Raw genomic sequence first — 9,345 nt, 5'->3', positions numbered from 1 at the left:
GTAGCCAGATTCGGCGATACTTGTTCAAGGCTTCATTAGCGCTGTGTGTGAAGCTTCGTTAAGTCAGTGGGAGGTGTTGCTCTCTCCTGCCAGTCTTGCCTGGATCACACGACTAATGAGCACACAGCTAGTTCACTGTCAAGGTGAAGAAAAGGCGAGATCTCCCTTTATTTCACCCAGAAACTCACCGGACCGAAGTGGGCGTGGCTACATGGTCGGAAACGGTTGAAAAGGTGCAGCCGTCGTCTTTGACGGCAAACAAAGCAAGCCGCTAAAGACATGGCTTTCTATTGGCTGTCTAAACACACCTGCCTAATGAATGGCAAATTGAGCTACACTGGCTAATTACTGCAGGAGCTGTCCCCTATGGGCCGGTTACCATAACAACCATGCATCGATGCATCAGAGTGTCTCTTCCCTGAGTGAACGCTGGACTGTGTTACCTACACTAATAAGTACAATCGCTTCGAGTAAGAAAAACAACACTTGGAAATCCTTTGTCTCCTTTGCACTCTCAGCCTGTGTGTCTACAATTAGATTAAACTCTGACTGGGGTGATCTGTCTTTACTGAGTCACATTTCTGAATAGTTTACTGTAGAGCACACTGGTAGATGTGGAGGGATTAAATGGAAGTGGTGTCTCTGCAAAATACAGATATCAGTCATTTAGTCCGGAATACAAGGATCAAGGAGTTCAAGTCAGGAAGATAAAGCCTACGCAAGTTCTTTTTTACATGCAACTTAAAAAAAAAAAAAAAAAAAAGATGATATTGTAGAAACCATGAATATCTTCCTACGTGCTCCTGTTTGATTTGTGTAGCATTCTGATCATTGTTTTTGTCATGTACACATAGCCCGGACTGATAGTCACTTTCATTGTGCCAATACATTAAATCACCAAAATCGGGCTACTGATATGAACTTGAAACAGCTTGTTGAATCCAGTCTACAGTCATCGTTACTTAACAGCCGATACCATGCAACCTTATCATCTGCCTAATTAGCACCAAGCAGGTAGCAGCCTCATGTAACGGCGGGTGCCGTCGGCTCCTGATGCTATAACTGGCCGGTTGGGGACTAATGTGATGTAAATGCAAAACAACAGTGTGTGTCGGGGCTGGGTGGAGGCACAGACTGTTTATGTGCTCAGGAGATGGGTCTGCGGAGCAATTATTTGGTACTAATGAACAAGGGCTGGGAGGGGATGGGGGGGGGGGGGGTAACAAAGCAAAGTAGAGAAAGATGGAGTGAGTCAGACTGAGAGAGTGACGGGGGGAAAAAAAAAACAGATTGCGAAAACTTACAGACAGGGAACATTAAAAAGAAAGAGGATAAACCGGCCCTTTTATTGAGCTGCTGCCTCACACACACAAATGAATTCAGCTGAGCGGGAGCAGAAACACATCAACCTGCCTCCCTGTAAAGAGGAGAGAACAACAAACAAAGGAGCGCGGGGGTGGGGGGCGGTGGTGTGTGTGTGTGTGTGTGTGTGTGTGTGTGTGTGTGATGAATATGACGCAGTTTTGTTTGATTACATTTGTATTTCTTTATTGTAGACTTGATCAATACTACACTGGTTGTCTATGGGAAACCTTTACGCTGAATTGACTCTAATTCGTTTTGCTCGGATTCCACACAAGTATGCATTAATGTAATTAATTATTAATCCTGGGTTTCGATGTAGAGCGTTAGTGTCACATGAGGCTGTTTCAGAGGCTTTTCCACCCTGCAAAGAATACAGTTCTGCGGGAAAGACTGAATGCTGCTCAGTTTTTGGAGTTCTGTGGCATGAAAATGGTTTTCAAATTTTAAATGATTGAATATTGGCACAAAATCATGGCATCATCAGAAGCCTCAGTATTACCCAGCAAGCATTTGACCGACAGAGGCAGATGACATTATGTCATGGTAAAAATTCACATTCAAAGCTGGCAGCTCACAGAAACTTTCATTTTGGTTTTCAACATTGGTGCAGTGACATCTATTAAATGACAAAATATTTTCTGGCTATCAATATCGATCTTGAAAAACCCATATATCAGTTGAACTCCAGTATACATGCTGCAGTGAGGGTGGGCTGCTGCCTTAGTAGCATCATCAATCTCCGTGCCACCGGAGCGGCCTCCAGCAGACTCTCCAAATGGCCGCCTTAATCTGTCCCGACAGAAAATTGATCAGCACCAGCACTGTTATTCTTTCTGGGGCGTGCACTGTAGGGGCAAACACAAATCATTTGAAAGGTAACTATCTGTCTGAGATGGGGAAGGTGGGGGGGGGGAGGGGGGGCTTGAGTAAGGGAACTGCTATTGATTGTTTATTATTGCCGATAACACTGATATTTATTGATGTTGTTTAATTACGACAAGTTTTGTTCACAGTAATTGATTCTATATTACTTTTGCAACTTTTTTATCATGCCGACAAAGGAGATTTGAATTGTACTGAATTGAGTGAGAGAGAGAGAGAGAGATAAAGAGAGAGAGAGAGAGAAAGAGAGAGAGAGAGCGAGGGCAAGCACAGTGAAAGCAGCGGATGATGACGCACCCAGTCAGGGTATTTATAGATAAGGAGGACAAAACAGGGCAATAATGATGGAGGGGTGTTGGGGGGGGGGGGGGGGGAGTCATCATAAAATGGTAAACACATTCATGCAAGCACAGTTATACTCAATTTAGTCCAGCCCCTAGAGTGAAGCTTAATGAAGAGAGAGAGAGCCTCTGGGATTTGGGAGTTGTTTTCACAAAATCTCTAGTGTGAGGAGGCCATGAGTCTTAGTCTCTAAGTTGTAAGTTAAAGGTGCCACATGTAGCACTTTAACTTCAATATATCATTAGTATAATTACTGTAAACAAACCATTGGCAAGAAGATTGCCAGCCTCTACCAGTCTCTACACTGCATTTTACATTGTGTGTCACTGGGACAGATTTGGCGGGAAATCTGCTGGATCGCTTTACGGCACAAAACAGGAAGAGAGCGCTGTTCTTCCAGAGCAAACTGAGATAAAGCTTTCAGAGTTTCTGAGCTTTACTTTTGCATGAGTGCTTAGCAAACTCAACTGAAAGCTAACGTTAGCGACGAGGCTAACGTAGCTTTATCAAAGACTGTACTTCTCTCTCTAGCTCTTCTAGTCAACATTAGCATTTTAGGAATCCATGGCAGCAAGGAGCCAGAGAAGCTGCTTTGGTTCTTGCTGTAAAACCTCTCACTTCAGTGACTTACCGTAAGTTGTGTACAGAAGCTAGTCCAACGGTAGGCCTACACATAAAAATGGCCACTGCTCTGACCATCTGGAATGTTGATTTGAATGGGAATGACCATTCTATCCATTCAAGTTCCAACATGTTTATCCTCTTCAGTAAAGATAGAAAAAATCTTTGACCGAAGAAGCAAAGATCCTCTTTATGACTGGAAGCAACATGGTTTTTTGACTATGGTCTCATTTGTTTACAGTAATTATTCCAAGATATCATAATTAATTTGACAATGAACTATCGATGTTTAACAATGCTATATGTAGCACCTTTAATTGCAGCCCTCAGAAAACACCTGTTTTGAAAAATCACAAGCAACAACTTTCAGACAGTTTCCTTTCCTCTCTGATTTAGGCTGATAAATTTTGCCTGGCGCAGCTTTAAATTATAAACTATTTCTGTTTTTGTTAGGGACCCGCTGGAACTCCCTCAAGGACCCCCAACACATGCACACCTGACACACACACATACACACACACACACACACACACACACAAACCCAGTCAATGAGACTGGCATCAGCACCTCTACATTGAATGCTTTTTATCACACCTGCTCTTGACATTTCTGCTTTTGATTTCGCTGGAATAGCAGAGCACAAGAAGGTTCTTCAGGTGTGTACTTCTCATTGTTTGACAGAACTACACATATCACTACCCACTGTTACTATCGTCAGCAACACAAGTCTTTTCCACCTCTCTCTACCTCTCTCACTCTCTCTCCCTCCCTCTCTCTCTTCATTGTGACCTTCTATCCTCACTGGCATTTTCAGAGAGAAGCTGCTATTGAGATATATACATATAGATCCAAGTATCAAGGCTTCTGCATGACAATAACCATGACATAACTGCTGCTTCTAGTGGAGTGGCACACAAGAGGCAGCTTAAATCCTACAGATATAGTATCCCAAATAATAAAAAGTTGATAAATGTGTATATACTAAGCATATACAAGGGTAAGAAAACAAATCAGAACTTGCCACTTAATCGCTTTGTTCTTTCTTTGTCCATTTCCAGTCATTACGAAACATACTTGATCATGACATTTGTGGCAGATAATGGGTGATGTAACTCTCCGTAAGAGATAATATGAAGTGGACAGTGAGTCAGCTAATGAGCTCAGTTTTGTATAGTGGTAAATGGAAGGGATAAAAGGTAAACTATAATCTCAAGTCAAGTGATTATCATAAATCATCACTGCCAATATGAAAAAAAATCATTATATTTCCAGAATAAAACATTAATTAATGTTTTTTTCCCCTTAAAATACCTTATCCCCACGTAACTTTCTGTGATGCATAATATACTAAGATTTTTGTCAGGCTACAAAGATGGGTAAACTCATCTGCATGATAAAGAGTTATTTAAACTAAGGCATAACATTCCTGGAATTAGTGATTGTTGCTGACATGACCGAATCACAGCATTTAAAAAAAAAAAAAAAAGCTGTGCAACATCATTCTTTCTCTATACTTCTTATGCAATGCTGCAATCGATATTAATTCAAAATCGACAAAAAAAAGGTGGAATGTGTAGGCTATTTACACCACTGTGTTGTGTAATGAATTAATGTCTAGATGCTTTGTTTTTAAGACCGTTTTCATGGCATTTCTGTTCCGAGGACATTATACAGAGAATGGACAGGAGAGCAACAGCACAGATGTGATGTGAAGGCCATGACATTAATCAAAGTCTGTTCCTGAACTCCTGACATCGAGAGAGCGTGTGATTGCACTGAAGCGCTGCGAGCTCCCTGTATTCTTTCACATGTTAAGTGGTGCTGTGTTGTTTGTGTCTTAAAGCTGCACAGCACAATCAGACCATGTCATTATGCTCTAAACATAGCAGAGCATATCTGTCACCCTATGGCTGGCTACATTTGCCAACAATTATGAAACCATTTATACACCATTTTTGGCTTGGGACAACAACTTATTAACCTATATTTTAAAGCAACAATATCTCACATTTCCAATGATGATTGTAATTGCTTTGTACAATGTAGTATTGTTTATATAATGTTTTAAAATCTATGTTACTGGCTGTTTGAATGCTGGAATGTGCAGCTGAATTGTTGATTTTGATGTTAATGAGACTACCTGATTAAATAATGTGTAAAAAAATAAATTACATTAATAATTAACAACATTAATAATGAACTTTTATTAACATTTATTAAGATTAATAATGTACTTTTCAACACATCAACGTGTTCAAAAGCAAATAATAAATGTCGCTGTCCCAAATGACACAAACAGATAACAACCATTTTTAAGAGTGTGAGGACATTTAATCCTAAGTGTAGAAGTGTGGAAGAGTGTGTGTGTGTGTGTGTGTGTGTGTGTGTGTGTGTGTGTGTGTGTGTGTCTTGTGCCTCCCCGGAGCTCCAAAGCCGACCCCATCACACTTCATCTCACCTGCTCCTCAGGGGGGTGTTCACCAATGGAGCGCAGTCTTTGGTCTCCATGGATACCGGCTGTGCACCTTAGCAAGGGGGCATTCATGGTGACAAAGAGCCGAGAGACGAGATGACACACGAGATCAGCAGGTGCATCTGTGTGTGTGTGTGTGTGTGTGTGTGTGTGTGTGTGTGTGTGTGTTCCTATCACAACCAACGGATGGCTGAGGATAATGTGACTGTGTAACAGCGAAGGCTGAGTGTGGTATGTTCAAAAGACCTCGCCCAATGGAACATACACACACACACACACACACACACACACACACCCTCTCTCTGCCTCGCTTTCTCTCCCCCAGTGACTCAATATAATTGCAGTCATTTTTCTCTCTCAGTAATCGAACTCTTTGCGTAGGCGTCAGCATGACATGACACGAAAAATATAGGGTCTCAATTCTCACTTTCCAGCGCCCAGGGAGCTAATTGAATTCACAATGAACTTCTGTCAACACACCTTAGATAATCCAGTTGTTTTGACACTTGGCAGAATCAATTCCTTCCACCAAAAGGTGTGTACAGTATGTGTGTGTGTGGTGGTAGTAGTGGTGCTCGGGGTGAGGGGGACATAAAATGAGAAGATGAAGCAGCAAATGTAGAGAGGTATTAGCAGGGTGTTTCAACCGTTCTGCCCCGACAGCCATCTAATGTGTGACATGGGAGAGGAAATAGGTCTGCGTACGCATTCTGACAGCCAGGAAACACAGCTCATTTGTTGGCCTGTCAGGGTTGGTTTGTCAGCTAAATAACCTCCCGATTGGTCAAAGTATCCAGAGGAGAGAGATTAAACAAAAACACATGAAAACGTAGTTTGGGAAGAGATGGATGGCTTAGAAAGTAGCATGTGTCTCCTTAAAGTTACTTTAAACTCTTTTGAATTTTGATAATGTGGCGCAAAGTGGTACAGAGAACATCAGTTTTCTTATGATTCATCCACTGAGTGCACCATAACCCCATACACACACACACACACATGCACACACACACACAGACACACAGACACTTCACTCTCTTCTACCTGACCAAACTTTATTTAAGGCTTTATTGATCTGGTTCTCTCTCATACTGAAATCCAGTCTCAAGTGGGTCAGTCCTCACAGCTCTCCCTAACTAGCCGTCTGGTTCGATCGCAGTGGTTGTGTGTCTGTAGGTGTGTGTGTGTGTGTGTGTGTGTGTGTGTGTGTGTGTGTGTGTGTGTGTGTGTGTGTGTGTGTGTGTGTGTGTGTGTCCTCTGCTTTCTCAACCTGAAAATACACCCGGCTAACTGTCAAGGCAGTCAACCCGTCACTTGCCAGAGGTGAGACTCAGAGCTCATACAGCCTTCAGTTCACATTATAAGAATGCTCTCCTCCCTTGGCTCTCCATAACTATCACACACCTGATCTATTGGACCATTTTTTACTCTGTTTATAAAGTAGAAGGAACAAAATGTGTTTTGTGAATACTGGGCATCATTGGAGATTGTCCCATTGGTCAACATACCTGTTAAATGATGACAACATAGACACCAAAATCCTTGTGTCCCCAGTAGATCATCAACAAAAGTAAAGGAATGTTAAAGGCATACTGAGCAGGATTCCCCCCCTTGAAATAGCATAAACTGATCCAAAAACACTACTCAATCAACCACTCAATGATTACTTATGACCCATTGGTAGTCTGTGACAGTGTGTGTGTCTGCAGAGAGCCTGCCTTCTGCCTTATTTCTGAATGTTCGGGACGTTTCCGGTGGTTGGAGAGTCTGACCTGTAATCAGAAGATGTCAGGTTGGATCATCATGAGCCACGTGTGCTATATACTCACTCAAACCGCTCTCGATACAAGCATCATCCAAACGCCTATACTGGAAATGTGAATGTAGACCATGCATGACACACTGAGGTCCACGTGCTGAAAAAAGTAAACGTTCCATCGAAGAGGAATATCACCTTGATGTATTTTTATCAGTGTTGTAAAACCGCAGCCGGTGAATGATTCACAGAGTGCCGCCACAGTGTGGAGGGTCTGGGCTGAGAGGGACCTGGAAGCAGATGGTGTCTGCTCTCCCTCAGAAACAAATTAACACGGAGGCACAATTAAACATAATGTGCATATACAGAGAATTGTGATTGCACACGCACGCACAGGTACACACACACACACACAAACCACTTTCTCATTCACTCACGCAAATCTGACCTATGAGTCATTCTGGCTGTACTTCCCCTCGCTCTCTCTCTCTCTCCTTCCCTCCCTCCCTCCCTCCCTAACCCTCTGGATGTCACAGATGGATGCAGCAGACAGCCGCAGTCCTAATGCTGCTTCCTGTCTCTCTCTGGGCACTTAGCAACCGCTGGGCTCAGGCCGAGTTTAACCGTCAATTAGGGGAGGCATCAGTCATCGTTCACCATCACGGAGGAAGAGGAGGAGGAGGAGGAGGAGGAGGAGGAGGAGGAGGAGTAGGACCAGACAAAACAAAAACAAAAGCCTCGCAAAATTACCTGTCACCCTTGAATGGTGTATGTCAGTGGATTTCAATCATGTGCAAGCATGACCTAAGGTAAATACTATTTGGACTACTTGGTTTGCTGATGGACCCCAGTTTCTCAAGGAAATACCTGTAGACAAGTGTAGGGAATGAGATATTCATTTCAAATAAAACAAACAAAATGAATGAATTTCATCACATAAGCTATTTTGTGATCCTAATTCTTGAAATGCCATGGCAGGAATATATCATCAGCAAACTTCACAAAGCATTTGTTAGGATGGAGGCTTCTGCAGTTGTCTGTGTGTAGAATGACCCAGCAGTTATTTCAATGTTGAATAGATATTGATACGACAACATTTGAAACCTGTGTAAATATAGCACCAAAATGAAAGTTGAGACTTTTGTGAAACCAGAGCCTAAATATCTGATATCAGATCTAAACTATTTCCAAAGCTGTTTTAATATGAATTTTTACCAGGCCAGAGGCTATAATCATATTGTGGAAACTTGGGTTGACATTGAACTCGGTCACCTCCTGCACGTCACCATCTGTCAAACGGTTGCTGGGGAATATCAGGGGTGAAAGGATACGGTGCTGACGGCATCCTGAGGTCAGAGAGCCTATTGACGACTATCACTCTCTGAGACTCTGAGGCTTAGGAACCTATGATCCATCAGCTGCCAGTCTAGGTAGAAGATAGATAGCAGTTTATTGGCCACACCGTGTACCTTCAGGGCATTGAAGGCTGAATTAGCCGCACTGAAACTATTAACACTATTTGCTTTCCTGCACGCAGCAGTCCAGGAAAGCACTGTCAGTGTGAGTATGAGTGTCAATGTATGTATAGAGCACATTTCATACAATGATGCAACGCAAAGTTTGCTACAAACATCTAGAACCATCTAGAGCAGGGATGGGCAACCATGTACCATGCAGGGCCAAGAATCTGCAGGTTTTCTTTCCAACCAATCACTACAGCAGCTGATTTCACTGATTAGTCCCTCCTCTCTGGTTGAAGGTGTGCTTATCAGTGGTACATGATTGCCCATCCTTAGAGTTCTAGTGTTTCTATTCCAGAGGCTAAACACTGCTTGCCCAACCTTTATGTTTCTCACTGTAGGAGGGCTTAAAAGTCCAGCGCCACATGATCTGAGATATGTGTTTGACT

The sequence above is a fragment of the Centroberyx affinis genome, unplaced genomic scaffold (genome assembly GCF_046629955.1).
Source record: "Centroberyx affinis isolate AG114_WGS23_722 - 3 ecotype Tasmania unplaced genomic scaffold, CSIRO-AGI_Caff_v1 ptg004008l_1, whole genome shotgun sequence".
In the NCBI taxonomy this organism is placed as follows: Eukaryota; Metazoa; Chordata; class Actinopteri; order Beryciformes; family Berycidae; genus Centroberyx; species Centroberyx affinis.
This window is presented reverse-complemented; position numbering follows the sequence as displayed.